This window comes from Panthera pardus, unplaced genomic scaffold, assembly GCF_024362965.1.
Source record: "Panthera pardus isolate Hobbes unplaced genomic scaffold, ASM2436296v1 HiC_scaffold_27, whole genome shotgun sequence".
NCBI lineage: Eukaryota > Metazoa > Chordata > Mammalia > Carnivora > Felidae > Panthera > Panthera pardus.
The window spans coordinates 10,402,201-10,420,921 of NW_026526843.1; the positions used below are offsets into that span (position 1 = coordinate 10,402,201).

Consider the following 18,721-nt stretch of genomic DNA (forward strand, 5'->3'; position numbering starts at 1 on the left):
CGCGATAGAAGTCTGGCACAGCCACTCCTTCCGGATGCGGCTTGGCGATTTACTGGGATGGAAGGGTGACTTTAAAAGCCAAAATGCAGTAAGAGAGCTCTTCAAAATGCACAAGAAGTGCCAGCAGGTGAGCACTGACCCATCTGTGGCCATACGAACAAGAGGAAGAAAGATAAAACACTGACGCTCCCATACACATGCCACATGGGACCAGGCGGCGCGCATCTGTGTTTGTCTCTGCCCACCCGCCAGTGCCCAGCGAGGGCTGAGGTGCCACGGCTGCTGTCCCGGACCGATCCCTCCAGGCTCCCTGGTCTGGGTGGCTTGAGTGTGCTATCAACTACCGAACCATTCCTGCGCCGGAAGGCACTCTTCCCCGTCATCGCTTCCTTAATTGTTCACGCTTGGATTTCCTTTTAGCGCCTCAAAGGGAAGTTAAGAAATAGCAATTAACGTTAATGACGGACATCATCCTAAAAAGGCACAGTGTCCCACCTGGCCAAGCACAGGCTGCGTCATCCTTGGATCTCGGCAACCTCATCTTAGCAACCTCTGAGGCGGCAGCCACGGGCTAAATAATACATGTGGCCGAGACGACCCATGGGGCAACACGAGAGCCATCTCCTTCCTGGTGGCTCAGCGAGCGGCACTGACCAGGCCGCCGCCCATTAGCCACGAGATACACGTCCCTGCCGGCCGGAGAACCCACCAGGCCCTGGACGGGAGCGATCTGGGAAAGGAGGAATAGAGTCAAAGAGCTGACTAGAATCCAGGGAGGCCTTGAGTAACACGCTTCCACAAATAATCCATACGCCGCAGATGCCTTTGCAAAAACCCACTGTGTTGCGGCCGGGGACACGTATGTTTTCTTAACGAGAGGGGACGCAGAATGGTAACCGGAACAAGAGTGTTACGTTTCCAGTTGGGCTCCTTGGGTCCGAACCCTAAGCTCCACCTGGGGTTAAGGCTTTATGACTTGAACTTGTTTAACTTCTCTAAACTTCAGCTTCTGGTGAAAACATGGAGGGGTCAGGAAATAATGCACGGACAGGCCTTAGCACAAGGCACACAGTGGACACTCAATAATTACTAGTCGTTACCACGAAAACCATAAAAATGGCGTGTAGGTTGCCAGAAGAGCCCACAAAGGCCTGTTTGACCAATAATGCGGGCAGAAGAGCAAACGTTAATAGAGGGGAGAGAAAAAAACCCCAGTAAAACCAGATACCGGAAATATTAGTTACTAACAAAATAAAATCCACTTTAAACAAAATGTGTGTGAAACAGGGATACTTAAGGAAGAGCAAGCTTGATCACAATAAAGTGTATGATTTCTGTGTCAATTCTCAAGAAACCCTGACACCCTGAAAGAGCTTCAAAGGTCGACTGCATAGGTTCAGTCATTCAACAAACATTTATTGAGCATTTACTATATATATCGAGCAAAGTGAGGGACCAGAGACTACGGTAAGTGCTAAAAACAGACGCATGTGTAAAATGCTGCAGTGGGTAGAGCACAGGGGTGGAAGGGATTCATTCTGTCCCAGGTATGTCAGAGACGGGAGACCCAAGACGGCTTCATGCAAGAAATGACGTGTGAGTTAGGCCCAGTACTTCCTCAGGGAATAGGGAAAAGGCAACTCCAGAAAGGGGGAAGAGCAGGAGCAAATGCCTGCAGGTATCCGGCAACTACCTAGAGGCATCTGAGTTACCTGGGAGCCGGCGAAGAATCCAGTATGGCCGGACTAGGGTACTGAGGAAAGCACCAGTTGTGGACAGGAGGCTCCATGCTAAGCTCAAGAAAACATGAGGGAGTTTCAGCTCCCTCGGGCTTTAGCACAGAGGTAAGTGAATAGGGCAAGACTGATGTTTTGAAAAGGCACCCTCGTGATACAGAACCGCAAAAAAAAAATAACTACCCTGAAAGTCAGGGTAGGAGTTATTCTGGATGAGGGCAGGTTGATGATCGGGATAAGGCACCTGGAGGGACTTCTGGGGTGGCTCTCAATGTCCTGTTTTTTGATCTGGATGGAGATTGTAAGTATGCTTGCCTTGAAATACTATAGTAAGCTACATATTTTTTGTTTGGTGTTTTGAATCCTTGCGGAATTTTATAATAAAAAAAAGCTGAAAAAGAAAACACCCTCTTGTGACACTGTGGTCAGACTGGGGAAAAGAGGGAACTGGAAGGAAGATCAGGAAAGAAGTTCTTGCCTCTCAAGAAAAGACGATGAGGGCCAGGGCAAGGACATTGGGAGTGAGAAGGAGATAAACCCGTTCGAGAAACATCTTACCAGCTGACTGCCAGAGGCTTAGAGGAGAAGAGCTAAGTGGGTTCAGATTGGAACATACTGATACCTTTGAGACTTCAAATACTACTTTCCCTCTTTTTAAATTTATGGCTTTCCTTTGCCTGGGTGCATTTATCGATAGTAATATTCTATTCCCTGTCACTCCTAATTCAGTTCAAGTCCTATTTTTGGCTTTCAAGTAGAGAAGACGGGAGTGGTTCTCGATGTAATGTCAAGACTTGGAAGAAAGGAGGAAGATGGTCAAGAGAGATGTGTATAAGCACATAGAAAGGGGAAGCTCGCTGGTGAAATTAAAAACTGTTAGTGAAAGAGGTACACGGATAACGTCGCAAGCGAACTCTTCCACTAACATGGAAAAGATACGTAAGGCAAAGGCTATGAGGTCAAAGCCTCCCAACCCGACCACCAAACATCAGGGAAAGGAACGCATCATGCAACCATCGTGTTTTCACATGTCTGGGTCTCGTTAGTTATACGTTCCCTGAAGAATTAGAATCGAAGTTTGAAGGTGACAGAGACGGGTCGATGAGAAAGAGAAGAAGGTATTCCACACCAGGTCAGAGCACAGTTGAAGAGCAAGTGGGTTTGCAGGTGCATAAGCCAAAATGAACGGTCTCCGCGTGAGACAAGAGCTGAGTATCGGCAACGGTGTTTGATTCGTTACACAACGAGCGTAACAGCCCAGGTCCCTAGAGCCCCAGGCCGCCCTATCACAGAACAGGCACTCACCAAATGCAGGAAGAACCAACTTGGAGAATCCGCACAGAAAAACAGTACCCCTTTACCCTCAGACCCCTGCTTCTACTGCAGAAGGATGATAAAACCTAGCTACCACTTGCGGGATAAATACTCTGTGTCAAGCACCGTCTAAGCCCTTAGCATGAATTACCTGGGGGAACCCTAACAGCAGGCCCATGGTGGAGGCACCATTATTCATTCCCACCTCAAGAAGAAGCAGCCTGCCTCCCTCCAGGTGGGAACTCCGGAGAAACAGGACAGGAGGGACACTGCACAGGACAGACGTGGACCTGGGCGAAGAGGGGCACCTGCTTCGTACGTGGTCGCGCCTCAGGTCACGGGTAGAAGACGACGCAGGGATAAGGGGCTAAATCTCTAGCCGCTGCCACAGTGACTCCGTCGGACCCTGTCATCAGCACGTCTCTGTCCTCCGGCAACACGTGCCGGCGGCAGGCAGGCAGCGGTACTGAGATTTGGAATCCTGGCCAGCGCTGTTTCTTTCCGTCGAAAATATGACCAGCATCTGGCAGTCGGCAAGCGGCAAGAGTCTCGGCGAATCCATACATCACGGACCGGAGTGTCAGAGCCGGTCCAATTCCGTTCCAGAATTACAGTTCAGCTGCACCGAATACTAAATACACAGGAGCCATTAGGTGGGACTTTGAAATCCCTCTGCTCGGTGGAAATTTCTATTCTGGTAGTGGTTGTAGGAGACTTGATCTTTATCGCACTTTTCCTGGCAGCAGTAAAATTCCATTTCCATCAACTCCGTTTCCTCTCAGGAAAGAAGTCTCTCAGGAAATATTCAAAACATTGTTCTCAACAAAGTTCTCAAATATGAATCATTTTCAAGTGCCGGGAAGACACTCCTTCCCCCACTGTCTTGCATCATAATATACTCTCCCCCCAATGACGGGCTTTGGACAAGATATTTGCAAAAAAAAGACAAACAGAATAGGGTCTTCGTTCTTTCCCCAATATGGCTTTGCTCAAGCAGTTCACTCTGCCTGGACGAGCTTCAAAGAGCTTCTCCTTTGATCTGCGTAGCCAAGTGCTACCAATTCAGCCATTCATTCAACAAATACTTCCTGAGCACCTGGGTTTTTTTTTTGGTCCTGTAATAGATGGCAGGGATTCCAATAAGCGTATTAGGAATTAAGTGGGCGGAAGTTAGGGGACGGTCATTGTAGGCCGTGGGACCATCACGTGACATGCTGAAAATTTCCTTCACCAAGTTTCCCAGAAAGAGGAGGGAACATTTAAAGCTGGCCTTTTCGGGACAAGTAGGAGGAAGTCAACGGAAGAAGAAAGGCATTAACGGAAGAAGAAAGGCATTAACGGAGGCCAAGAGGAAGGCCTCCGACTGAGCGGCTGCCTCAGAAATCCATTCTAATGTTTGCCTTGAGGCCCTATTTCCCCCGGGGCTGCACCTGACCAACGAGTGAGTGCAGCAGGGACAGGGCTCCACAGACCTGGATTACCCAAAGGCTTTCCCGAACCTTCCTTCCACTGCGCGGCCGCCTAGAAAGCTTCTCTGCCTAAGCTGCTCTTCTCTTCACTAGGGGTCAGACTTGCATCATGGACTAATGGCACTCCCATCCCTCCCACCTCCCCATCGTCTCTCACCGGGCGGTGGTTTCCCTTAATAAGATCCTTGCCAGTTTCATCCTAAGTCCCTGCTTCTCAGAGGACCCACACTAACACAGCATTCTCCGGAGGGCCCGGCAGGAGTAAAACACTCAGAGGCCAGAAAAACCGTGGCGCGTTCTGAGCACTGCAAGGACCGGTGTGTGCCCGGAGCTCGCCGTGGAGGTGTGGGTACAGGGGGAGGAGAACCTGGGCCAAATCAGAGAAGGCCTTGTAGGTCTGAGAAGAACCTTGGACGGGGTCCTCGGAGAGACAGGCAACCACCAGCAAGTTTCAATCGGGGAAAGGGTACGTGTTTTCTAAAGACTGTTCTCCTGGCAGCCCGGAGGACGGACTGGGGTAGCCATAATATGGAGGCACCTCCGCGTACACGTCCATCCGGTCGGCCAGCTTGTGAGGTCCTTCTGAGTAGAATCATACGGCTTGTGTTCATCTCTGTGCCCCTGTAATGACCAGACTACTGTTTAGCACAAAGTAGCTACTCAAGAGGCCCTACACCGAAGCTATCAGGCTTGGCCTCACCTCACCGCCCAACATTTCCAATTCAAGCACCTTCCAAAAGTTCGGTGACCAGCCTCTGAACATTCCTGCTCAGGCACTGGAACTCTGTCTAGCCAGTCTAGAAAAAGAAAGTTACAGGCGTGAAGAACGGTAGACGTTACTCCCCAAACTGTATCTTCCGCTAATTAGTTAGCTCGCGAGCTCTCTTTGAAGCTGGGAATCTAATCACATTTGTTGATACTAATTGTAAGGACGAAGGTCATTAGGTATTTAGTTTCGGAATGTTTACCAGGTCAATGAAGTTTAGAGTCACAACAGGCTCAAGGCCCAGAGGTCTTATGCAAAGAACACGGAACAAAAATCAGAAGTGGGTTCTGGACACTGGTGCAATTATCTAATGGTGATCTTTGGGGAAACACATTGCTAAGGTTCTATTTCTTACATCATAAAGTAGAAAGAAGACCTACCTTAGTTGGTAAGGGGAAAACTGAACCAGAAGATGTGGTCAGTGTGCTCTAGAATACTGTACTGTCACTTAATTTGTTAGGACAGTAGATCTCAAGTGAGTTCTTACTCCCCCACGCCCCAAACAAATCTAAGGGCAGGAGCAGTCTGTTGGAGACGGTGAATATGCACATTACCCTGACCGTGGCGATGACTTCAGGGATAGTGTATGCGTATGTTCAGAACTCCTCAAACTGGAGACATGCAATATATACAGTATTTTGTTAACAATCGCACTTCAGTAAACCTGTTTAAAAAAGACTAGTGATTACCAATTCTGATTTACAACACCACCAAGCAGTGCTGTGATATTCTCCAAAAATTCTCAAAATACAACAGATTTTCCCTTACTTTCATCTGTCACACAGCACTTTTAGTTGGAAGGGTACTGCTAGGAAATCAAATAATAATGAGAATCAGTTCCCAGAAGCGATGGACTGCTGGAGCCAACAGCCTTCCTGAGGTCCTGGGCACTGAAAGGTCCTTTGATGATGGCCTGACGCCCTTTCTCAGACTCAGCCATTTTTCTCATTGCTGCCTCCCTGACTTGACTGATGAAAACACAACCCTCTCCGGCCCTACTTGGGATAATCAAAACCACCTTACTGAAAAAGGAATCATTACCTTCGAACAGTCTGAAATGCTTTCTGGAAGTTAGGGAAGTGAGTTTCAGTGACTCAGAAACTGTCATATCTGCATGAGCCAGGGCTCTAAAGCTAGCTATCAGTGGCCGGCTGCCCATGTAAAATGAGAAAATGGCATCTCCAGTCCTGCTGGCCGAGACCACCACTTCTAGACCACACGAGGATAGACACAGAAGCGTGCACGCACTCATTTCCAGAGCCCAAAGCATTCAGCAGTATCTTTTAAGCCTTCCAAATTTGCAAGATGATTCAGTAAGTTGGTATTGTTTGGATTTAGGAAGGAGGTGGGTAAAAAGTAGAGGAAATCAGGTCCGTTTTTATAGAAAGGAACTTGCTCTAGGCTATTTTGGTAAAACAACTAAACTACAAAATCATCCTAAGTCTTATCTGGCATTTTCCAAACCCAAATCAATTACCTCCAGGTATAAAGTGCATTTCATGGTTAAAAAAAAAAAAAAAATCAATAATAATGACAGTAATGGACACCACTGTATCGAGCACGTGCTATGTGCGAGGCACTTTACGAAAATCATCTGTATTCCTCACAACAACCTGTGCTAAGTCTATATTTCAGGCTTAAAAAATGAGTCTCAGAGAGATATATGTGCCACGAATCAAGCAAATGGCAGAGCTGAGATATAAACTAAGATATCTAAAAGCCCAGATCTTCAAACAACAATAAAAGGCGGTAGGACATTTCTCCCTGGGGCTCCTGGCTCAGTCACAAGAGCCTGTAACTCTTGATCCCCGGGTCATGAGTTCGAGCCCCACTTGTTGGGTGTAGGGCTTACTTAACATAAATAAGTAAATAAGAACATTTCTCCCTTTCCTAATCTCAATCAATCTCTCTCTCACACTCCCTCGTCCCTGTCCGCCCCCTCCTGCCCCCAACACCTCCCACACACGCATGCACTACCAGAGAGAAGCAATACAATCTAGTGGGCTGATATGGGTTTCACCAAACAAACCTGCATTTAAGTTCTGACCATGTCATTTACTAGCTGCAAGACTTCAATGGTGCAAATTATTTCCTAGACCTCAATTTCCCATTAAAGAGGATTAAATAAATGTACGCACTGCTTAGTACAAAGACACTCGCTCTATTTGTTTTAATTTCCCTTAATAAAGATGGAAGTGATTCTGGTGACCCTTAAAACACACATATGATTAAGGAATTGCCAACAACTTCATGGCACCTGACCACGGTTTTTATCTATAAAATATAAGAGAATAGTATACAACGGTCACATGGGAGTTAGTCTAGGAATGCAAGTTCAACATTCAGAACTCAAGCAATGCCAGCGATAATATCAACAAAGGAAGAAAATCCATACATCTATATAGACTCAGAAAAAGTATGACATTTGCTCAACAGCCATTCATGATTTTTTTTAAATATTCAATGAACTAGAAATAAAAAAGGGGAACTTCCTCGGCCTGACGGAGAGCATCTACGAAAAATACCTATAGCTAACTCATACTTAATGGTGGAAAGACCGAATGGTTCCCCCCCCCCACCCCGAGATCAGGAATAATGCAGGGGAACCACACTGACCACGTGTACTCAACACCATACTGGACAGAAGTTCTAACTAATGCCGTAAGGCACAGAAAAAAATTAAAGGTAGATAAACTTGGAGAGGAGAAATAAAACTGTCTTTATTCACAGAAAACATAATAATCTAAGTAGAAAATCCAAAAGAATCTATAAACAACTACCAGATCTAGTAACTTTAGCAAGGTTGGAAAATAGACGATCAGTATACAAAACTGAATTTTGTTTTTATATACAACAGTGAATAACTGGGGAGTGAAATTTTTAAGCACCATCTGCTGTATAGCACCAATAAAATATGCAATACTCTGGGATCGATGTAACAAAGTACTTTAAGATTTATTATGTTGAAAACTACAGAAAACACTGGTGAAAGAAATCAAGGATATAAATAATTAGAGATATGTACTCATGGATCAGAGGACTCAATATCATCAATATTGCAATTCTCTCCCAAATTCATCAATAGATTCATTTCAACCCCAATTCAGTATTCAATTCAATGCTCAATAAAATCTGAGCAAGATTCCTTTTTAAGAGATTTACAAGGTGGAAGGAAAAAAAAAAAAGAAACTTACAAGGTGATCTAAAAGTTATATGGAAAAACAAATAATCTAGGACAACCAAAGCAATTTGAAAAAGAAAAATCTGGAGGGCTCAAGCCCACTAATTTCAGGACTTACTATAAAGCTACAAACTTCTCAAAACAGTGAGATACTGGCAAAAGAATAAACACACAGATCAATGGAGCAGAGTGGACAGTCCAGAAATTGATCCACACATAATACAGTCAATTGATTTCTGACAAAAATGCCAATTTAATTCGATTGACAGAGGATAGTCTTTTAGTCTTTCAATAAATGACAATGGAATGATGGGGCATATTTATATTCCAGTGAACCTCAACTCAAACCTCTCTCGAAACATATAACTTGAAATTCATCACAGACTGAAATTGTAAACCCTAAAGCTAAAAAACTTCTAGAAAAAAATAGGAGTAAATCTTCATGAACCTTGTACTGCCAGCAGGAATCAAAAACAGTACAGTTTGACAATTTGTTACAGAGTTAAATACACACTTATTAGCAAACTCAGGGATCCCACTCCTCTGTATTTACTTAAGAGAAATAGGGCTAGATATCCACACAAAAACTCGAATATAAATGCCTATAGCAACTTTATTCATAATCACGAAAACTTAAATGACCCAAATGTCCATCACGGTGAATGGACAAATTTTGGCACGTTCGTATAATAGAATTCTACTCGGCAATAAAAGGTAGCAACCTATGGATAAATGCAACAACATGGATGACTCAAAAGCATTATGTTAAGCGAAATAAGCCAAACTCAAAAGACCACACGTTATGATTGCGTTTATATGAAATTCTACAGAACTATTATAGAGACAGAAATAAGAGTGGCTGCCAGGGGTTGGTCATATAGGGAGGGGACTGATTACAAAGGAGCATGAGGACTATTCTGGGTGACAGACAATTCTATTATCTTGACTTCAGTGGTGACACAAATATAAAATTGTCAAAATTCACAGATCTGTAAATAGCTAAAAAGGGTGAATTTTACTGTATGTCAATCACACCTCAATATACCAGAAAAACAAAAACAAAAATGCATACCGCCTCAGAAATGGCCATCTATTTTAGGCAGAGATCTACAACTAATCAGAATGGAAAGTGCTGAGTTTTGATCATAAGTTTAATGGACATCATAAGTTAAAGGGCAGAAGAAAGACAGGGAAGACTGACAAAGTTCACGACAGTTTTGTCTGTGTGTCTTTCACTGCTCACTGATACAGTTGTATAAAAAAGGGCTCCGGTAAGAAAGTGATAAATGCATAATTTAGGACCAAAATACCCCATTTGCTATTTATTTGAAATAAATCACGTTAAAATGATAAATGGCCACTGACTGTCCTTACCAACTGCTTGAGTTTGTAGATGACTCATTTAAAACAACTGCCTGAGGAGACAGGAATGTTAAAAGTACTCATTTTCTTCACTTTACAACTCTTCCAATTGACAAGAGCAGGGAAGAGGCATTTTCCTTCTATGCAATTTGTCTTGATTGGAGTTTTTTACACACACAGTAGAAGCTTATCTTGGCAGCAGAGTCTGTGGGGTGCAAGAAGGTGAAAAGGTGCTCAAAACCCCCAAAGGGCCCTTCTCCCTGTTTGGCAGGCTATTTGGTGACCGTCACAGGCAGGTGTCTAATAGCGTATTAACTAGTGTGCACGGTCCTGGGTTTGCAGGGAGCCTACTGTCAGCACAGCGGTAGGAGTCTTTTAAGTGGCAGTCTCAGCGCCCAAGGGAGACCCGAAGTGAAAAGTAAACTACAGAAGACTTGCCTTCAGGAGCGCCTGGGTGGCTCAGTCGGTTAAGCGTCTGACTTCGGCTCAGGTCATGATCCCACAACTCATGGGTTCGAGCCCCGCGTCAGGTTCTGTGCGGACAGCTCCGAGCCTGGAGCCTACTTTGGATTCTGTGTCTCCCCCTCTCTCTCAAAAGTAAACATGAAAAAAAATCTTACAAGAAAAAAAAAGAAGATAATGACTTGCCTTCATTTGTTCACTCGCTTGTTCGTCTAACAAATATTTTATTGTCTGCCCATTTTGGGATGGGCTCTGGTAAGGCTGAAGATGGAGAGAAATTCCGAGTCTTGAGTAGCTTACAGCCCTGCTGGTGGGCAGTGGTAGGGGCGTATGAAGGGTTCAGTAGCAGCCAACGGCCCAGAGTGCCCCTTAATGGAAGAGGAAGAGTTTTGATTTACTCCTCCTTGTGCACCATTTTCTATCCGCTCTCGGTGCCCCCGAGTTCACCAAGAAGACAAAACTGACAGTCATTCCAGGTAGCAGGAGCAGCATATACAAACAGAAATGTGAGTAAGCGTGATACAGCCAGGAAAATGCACCAAGTTCTGGGGCAGAGGGCCTGGCGAAAATGGTGTAGAAGACCAGAGAGGTAGGCATGAAGCAGAAAGGTTGAGGGCTCTCGTAAGTTGTGTCTAAGAGTTAGATGTCAGTTTGAGGGGGAGACAATGTGAAGCCTGTTAACAGAGGAGTAACAAACCAAGACTGCATTTAGAAAGATCATATTCCAAGGGCAAGTCAGGGATCGACAGGTAGAAAGCAGAGGCAGAGGAGTTCCCCCTTTCTTTTCTGGGTGATTGAAAAACTGGTGGTGGACCAGAAAGATGATGTCAACTGAGGCAGCAGAAAGAGCCCTTTCGCAAACCAAACCCTCAGCCATGCAGAAGAGATCACACACACACACACACACACACACACACACACACACACACACTGCCTGGCTGACGGTAGATGTTTAGCAACTGTGTGGACTGACTGACTGAATGAGCACAATAAATAAATGAATGCATTCACATTTTGGGCCCAAGAAACCAGTAGAGAACCGTTGTAAAAATGCCATTGGTTTTGGAAGTTGATAAGCTACTCGTTACACAGAAAGTTGAACTGGGTATCTTTGGAAATCTCTTCCAACGTGAAGATTTTATGATGCAAGGCCGCTCCCCTGTGAAAGTTAAGTAGTGGCAGGAAAGGGGCTATGTGAGATGTTCTAAAGAAAGCCAAAAAAACTGATCCCATTAAAAATGTCAAGGGGTGAGTTTGCCATATCAGGAAAAAACAAACAAAGACAGCTAAAAGTTGACAGATTTTTTAAATAAAGGCCCTAGAAAAAGGAAACAACCGATCGTCATAACTAAGCTTCTGAAGGCAGGCAGTGTGGTACACATCAGGAGCCTCCATGTTAGAGGGAAGGAATATCAGGTGGTTGGAGGTAGACCCAGAAGCAAGGTCTAGAAGAAATGCAAGTAGGCAAGAGTGCATAATTAGAAAAGGAGAGTAGGCGGCAACAGGCAGAGGTCCACGTGGGTGAGCGGTGAGCACCAGGGTACTGAGCGAGGAGAAAGCAGACAGAAGATCAGAACGGGAAGAATCTGGTAAAAAGCAGTCAGTCAGTAAGCACCAACATCACCAACAGCCAGCAAAGTCCCAATGACAGGCACGGGTCTAGGCAAAGCTCAAGTTCCCAGGAGGCCTGGCTAAAAGAAAGCATCCTTCCTAACCTTGGGGAAATTGGGGTATCAACCACTGTACCAGATTAAGGACTTCACAGTGGAGAAACAGAACAGGGCCCAGTTTCTGGCACAGAAATACAAGGCCAGCCTCAATCACAAGGAACTAAGCAAGAGGAGCCTCACAAAAAACCTAAGCACATGACGTCAGAATGAGACTAGCAGACATGCTGACCTACGCAGCTTAAGGTTCCTGAAATTCTCCCCAACTTAGAACAGGCTGGGGCCCAAAGCCGGGTTCATGGTTGACCTGCCCCAGCTCTGTCCACTGTTAAGACATGGAAGTCAGCAGGCCCTCAGAGCCCTCCCAACATCAGAAGCATGAGGCAAGACCATGAGCAGGAAAGAATACCAATGAGAGAGAGAGAGAGAGAGAGAGAGAGAGACAGACAGACAGACAGTCTGTCACATGGGAAGGACCAGGGAAGAGTAACACAGAATTCTGCTTACAGAGATCTCTTCTCTGTCCACTTTCCCCACCCACCACCACACTTCCCTAATCCAGAATACGTTTCTTAAAAAGCTCTATGGCCCACAGGTATTACCCAGAAATCCACTCATTTTTATATGTGTGGCCATACCTAGAAAAAATAATTAGTAGGCATCAGTCCCTTGGTCAAGAGCCATGTCCCCAACTACGTATACAACCTTTGGTGGGAAGATCAGATTCCCAGTACATTTTTTTCCTAAGGTACCATATCACGATCATGTATGATCATAAACATGTAATGGAGGGGGCAGCGCGTATTGCTTTTCGTATTTCCCATTCTGAACCACAGACTTCTATGTTCCTAAGGGGTTTAAACAACGCTCTGGACTATCCACTCTCACTGTACAGACGGAAGTCTGAGGAACACTGAGGAAAGTTACATAAAAAAAAAAAAAAAAAAAAAAAAAAAAAAAACCACCCTCCAAAATTACACAAGAAACTAGCAGCAGAGCCAGCAATAAATCCCTGATGTCTTTGCTCCTTCCATGTTTGTAGTGTCAACAAATCTGGGAGAGATGCCAGTCATTCAAAAGTATAATGGAGCTAAACACATTCGCTCCTGATTTTTAACCCTTCCCACGGAGCGCACGCAGAGCCCAACAGAAAATCTCTTTCCGTCTGCACAGACGTTCTCTGATACGTGACAGGATGGAAACCCACCAGAGGTTACGCCGTTTAGATCATCCAACTCGAAAGCAAGAGAAAACCTCAAGCAACACCATCTGATGATGAGATTCTGCTGCTTTGGAGAATGAATCAGATTCATCCTAGAGGCTCATCTGCTGCGTGACACGCTCATTGCTTGATATGGAAACTCCCTAACAAATTTCAACACAAGAAGTGCTGGTGACTTCTTTCCCTCGTACTTTCTCATTGTCATCTGTTACTATGACTAGCATTTGAAGAAATGCAAAGCAGGCGGTTGCTTGAGCCCTAATATCTGTAGCCCCCTTTGTACTTCTACGAAAGCTGGGAAGAGAGAAAGGGTCTCATTTATGGAAATGCTTTCCACTGTTACTTCTGAGTATAAAATAAATGGAAAGAGAAGGTGAGAAAGTCTAATAACTGGTATTAACTGAATAAATGAATTGCTAATAACTGAATAAATGAACTGCTGTAACATGTGAAGAACGTGATTGAAATTACTTAACAATATCCCTCTGTAATCATATAGAATAAGCTCAGTATATTTAGAAAAGCTAAACACATATATATTATACACCAAAAACCTGACTTTGGCCAACCTTTGTCACTTACAAAGTATGGGCTGCTCCTTTAAGTATGGTTTATTCTTCCAATTAGTGGGCCTTGAGTTTAAAAAAAAAAAAAAAAAAAAAAATTCCTAAAACCACATTTTCTTTAATTCACAATAACTTCTGTTGAATAAATGAAATGAACCATATTCATCTCCAGAATCACAGAGGTAAGCAAATCAATAAAAAAATCTCTATTTTAAAAAAGAGTAACTTTACAGTGAAGAAACCTGACAAATACTACCCCAGCCAGTTTACTAGCAAAAGTTAAAACCAAAGTTTGAAAATGGGTGCTGGATTCTTCCATGTGGTGAACAGATATTTAAGACATAATATTGAGAAATTAAGAATATAAATCTAAATATTCTTTAGCTCTACCTTTTTGGCGTATCTCTCAAAATCAGGGAGTGCTCTTAGACCCTATTAGCCAGAACTTCCATTAAAAAATATATGCAGCAGGGGCGCCTGGGTGGCTCAGTTGGTTAAGCGTCGGCTCAGGTCATGATCTCATGGTCCGTGGGTTCGAGCCCTCCATCGGGCTCTGTGCTGGCAGCTCAGAGCCTGGAGCCTGTTTCACATTCTGTGTCTCCCTCTCTCTGCCCCTCCCCCGCTTTCACTGTGTCTCTCTCAAAAATAAACATTAAAAAAATTTTTTGGAAAAAGAAAGTACCAAATTATTAAAAGAAAAAAAAAACATATGCAGCAAAAAAAAATCCCCAATTTTCTCTATCTGCCTTATGGCAAATGTATTGTTTTCAGTTATTTGAAATATATCTAATCATAACGAGGCATGCTGCTCATTATTTTCTCTACTGAGGAGTCAAACTAGAACCCCAAAACTATTAATAACGTACTAACGGTTAATTTCAGCAAAAAGCTACTTGTTTACTTTCTGTGTGCCTTTCCCTCCGGAACAATCTTTCTGAGAAGTGCTCTAAGTTTATGTCAGAAGCCAAGAGCCTGAAGTAGGGATGGGGGGCGGGGGAGGGTAAGGAGTGAGTGGGGCTGCTGGGGACCATATTCCCGGGTAGCTGACCCTGGTCATCAGTCTTTGGGCAAGTACTATTATTTGCTTTCATTCCTTCTCTATCATCCTTTGCTCCCTCTGAATCTGGTGATTTCAAGGAACCAACTTTGTTTATGACACATGCCGTATATGATTTGGTTTGAAGCAGCTCTGTGTTTATGCGAAGTAAAGCAATGTTCTTTTTCAAAGCTCTCAGTTCTTAAAATATCGGAACTTGCAGAAAGCACATGCAGGGTTGTTATTATCCCTTCAGATCAATAGCTCAGTCACTGCTATGAGATATTAAAAAAGGAGTTAGGAAGACAAGCAAATCTTCAGACTTGCCATCTATTCTGGCAAAAGCAGCATAGCAGAGAGGCACAAACATATTAAAAGCCATTTTAGCAAGTGAGTTCTTGCCAAGCAAAAAGAATCTTGGGCCACTTTATCTACCTAAATGTTTTTACGGTGGTTTTAGCTGGCAGGCAATTGAATTCTAGGAACAGCTACAGGCAAACAAACAGAGGCTTGGAGGTTGAGGAACGAGAGTGGATGTGGGCAAGCTGGACACGAGAACACTTGCAAAACACATTAGCTTCCCCTAACTGCCCCCAGAACAAATATTCGTGAGAATATTCATTAATTTCAAATCCCTTCACCAGCTAAACACACTTCACAATTTAAGTAAGCATTTGAAACATGTCAGTTGCATATACCTGTCTCCTGATTACAGTAAAATTTAAAAGGTCCCACTCAGCAAGAAAGATGTTATCTGGAAACTCACGTTTAAAAACAATCTATTGAAACAAACCACAAGAGACTCTTAGCTATAGAGAACAAACTATGGGTTGATGGAAGAAGGTAGGTGGGAGATGGCTTAGATGGGTACTAAGGAGGGTACTTGTGATGAGCACTGGGTGTTGTAAGTGATGAACCACTGTATTCTACTCCCGAAACCAGTACTGCACTGCATGTGAACTAAAACTTAAAAACAAAAACGAAAAACAGCCAAATCCCAATTGATGGACATAGTATAAAACACCTGACCAGTACTGCTCAAAACTATCAACGCCATCTAAACCAAGGGAAGTCTGAGAAGCTGTCCCAGCCACCAGGAGCCTAAGGAGACACGGTAACTAAACATGGTACGGCATATTCTGGATGGGATCCTGGGACAGAAAAATGATATTAATGGAAAACTGAGGAAATAAAGTATGGACCTCAGTTAACAATAACGTATCAATACTGGTCCAGTAATTGTGACAAATACACGTTACTAGTAGTGCAAGATGTTAGTAATACGGGAATGCATGCGGGATATAGGAAAACTCTACTCTCTAAGCAACTTTTCTGCAAATCTACAACTCCTCTAAAATTAAAAGTTTTCCAAAATATTTTACAAATCTTTCCTTGGCTATCTCCCTTCCCTGTTCAAATTTTGTGCTTCTAACCAATTATCGGAAAGAGAATCAATGAGCCTTGTGCACCTGTTGTGTGAGAATAAAAACGCAATTAATTTTGTGGCTCGCCTGATAGTCACCAGATGGGAATGGTTTTGTTAAAACAGTCCTTGAGTCAAACAAGGAGCAAATTTAAAGTCAAAGGCAAAATCGAGGATGAGTGACCTTTGACAACGCAGTCAATCCATCAGCAGTTTGACGGCGTAGCACAGCCCCAGAATCTAAACACAGCCAAGAATATGCACATCTGAACCTTGCTAATGCTTTAAAATGCTTTAGATATAAATCTAGAAACTACGACAACCTAAGCTTTAGCAAAAAATTGTTTTGACCCTGTACAATAAACGTTAAAACAATATTTTTAAGTTTATTTATTTTGAGAAGGCGAGAGCACGCGTGGGGAGGGTGAGAGAGACAGAGAGAGAGAGAGAGGGAGGGCGGGAGAGAATCCCAAGCAGGCTCCACACTCTCAGCGCAGAGCTCAACGGGGGCTCCAACTCACGAACCCTGAAATCAGGACCAGAGCCGAAATCAAGAGTCAGAAGAAGTCTTGAGGTTCGTGGGTTCGAGCCCCACATCGGGCTCTGTGCTGGCAGCTCGGAGCCTGGAGCCTGCTTCGGATTCTGTGTCTCCCTCTCTCTCTGTCCCTCCCCTGCTCATGCTGTCTCTATCTCTCAAAAATAAATAAACATTAAAAAAATTTTTAAAGAAAAAAAGAGACGCTTAACGGACTAAGCTAAGCCACCCAGGCACCCCTAAAATGATTTAAAAAACAGACCTCCAACACTGGAATTATGGACATTGTCAGTTTTACAATCATTTCTCAGATTTGGAAGGCACTAGACAAAAAGTTAGATTCAGAGAGGTGAAGGTTGGAAAATACTACGTAATTTTTAAAGTCCGGGTGTGGGTTGACTGGTCAAGTCGCCCTTGTTGACATTTCAGTGGACCTCTGAAGACATCAACTGATAAAATGGCAGGGGGGAGGGGGCGCGGCGGCTGAAACGCAGTTTATTACCCACTGTTAGTGAGCAGCGGTGTAACTTCATTTCAAAGTTGGTTTACATAGTACTTCCTATTTTACTTAGCCGGAGTCCGTTTCAGTCCGTGTATTTGCGGAACACGGGTCTCAAACCCGATTGCCTGTCAGCATCACCTGGAGGGCCCGGGAGCCACAGGTGGCCAGGCCGCCTCCCCCCCCCCCCCCCCCAGAGGTTCCGGTGCAGCAGGTCTGAACCAGAGGCCCCGAAGCTGCATTCCCAACAGTTCCCAGGGGATGCTGGTGCCCGTCTTGGGTCAACATCCCACCGTTAGAAAACTTACGATCCTAAATAAAACCCAAGGCAAAACTGAAAGGATCTGGGAATGTTCTGCTCTTTTTCTCCAGCAACAAATATTTTCTGAGCATTTCTTGCAGTTCCCAGCACTACAGCAGACCCCGACTCTAGATACAGCGCAGCGAATAAGCACACACGCCCTCTTGGGTCTTGTTCTACGGGCGGGCGGGGGAGGCGGCTAATCATCAGTTCCAAGATCCATTGTGAGTTACAGCTGCGGAAAGACCTGCTTTACAGCAGCACAAGGGGCCATGCGGCCCTGTGAGACTGGGGGGCCTGACCCCAGGGTGGGGGGTAAGGGAAGGCTTCCTGAAGGAAGTGCTGCTCGAGCTTCGTTCTGGAAGGGGGACTAGAAATGGGGTCTCCGGGAAGAGGATTCCACACGGTGGGAGCGGCGGCGTGCGGTGGGCCAGGGTAGAGCCCCGAGGGCCGGCCGGTGGGACTGCGAAACACAAGGGAAGGGTCAGGGGTCAGAGATGTGGTCGCACAGGCAGGCAGGGGGGAGCCACAAGGAGTCAGCGTGAAAAGGACTTTAGTCTAAGTTTTTACAAAATCGGGTCTCACTGCTTTGCAGAGATGGATGAAGAGGGGCCAGGGTGGACCCAAAAGATATTCAGGAGGCGGGCTGCCTGGAACTTGGTGACGGACCGTGCAAGATGGCACGAGGGGGGGAAGGGAAGAATCCAGGGTAGCTTCTAAGACTGTAAAATGCAGTGCAGTTGTTAGCGGTGCTTTTCCAGTCTGACTTGAGGTTTTCTCTGTGCGTAGGAAAAGACTCACGAAAATAAACAGTAGGATGACAGGTCAGATGCTTCTCTTTTCCAAGAAGGAAAAATTTCCTTTGAGAGCGTTATATATGAAGCTCAAAGTAACCTTACTGTCTCCTTTCACTGTTGTGGAAGCAAAGACTGACAGAATTACTTATCTCATTTGGAAGAGCATCTAATTTTTAGCTTTCGCATGGCATTTATCACTTTCTGCCTGGTATTTTCGTCACATCTTCTATGTACCTCATTCTCTTTTTCTAAACTCGAAGTTCCCTAATGAAAGATAATTACTACAACAATAAGAAATCTTAGAGGCATCTATGTACTGAAATGTAGGGGTGCTGGAGGTGGGAAGGGGAGTAGAGAAAAAACAGGCAGAAAATCCTTTTCTTTT

General features: G+C 44.5%; 1 protein-coding gene and 1 pseudogene across 13 annotated transcripts in view; one reads left to right on the forward strand and one right to left on the reverse strand.

Moving 5' to 3' along the window:
* Positions 1-18,721, reverse strand: part of ATP11C (ATPase phospholipid transporting 11C) — a 171,802-nt gene that overhangs the window by 129,136 nt on the left and 23,945 nt on the right. The gene's annotated exons all lie outside the window — the stretch shown is intronic.
* LOC128774017 (U6atac minor spliceosomal RNA) lies at positions 7,459-7,558 on the forward strand (annotated as a pseudogene).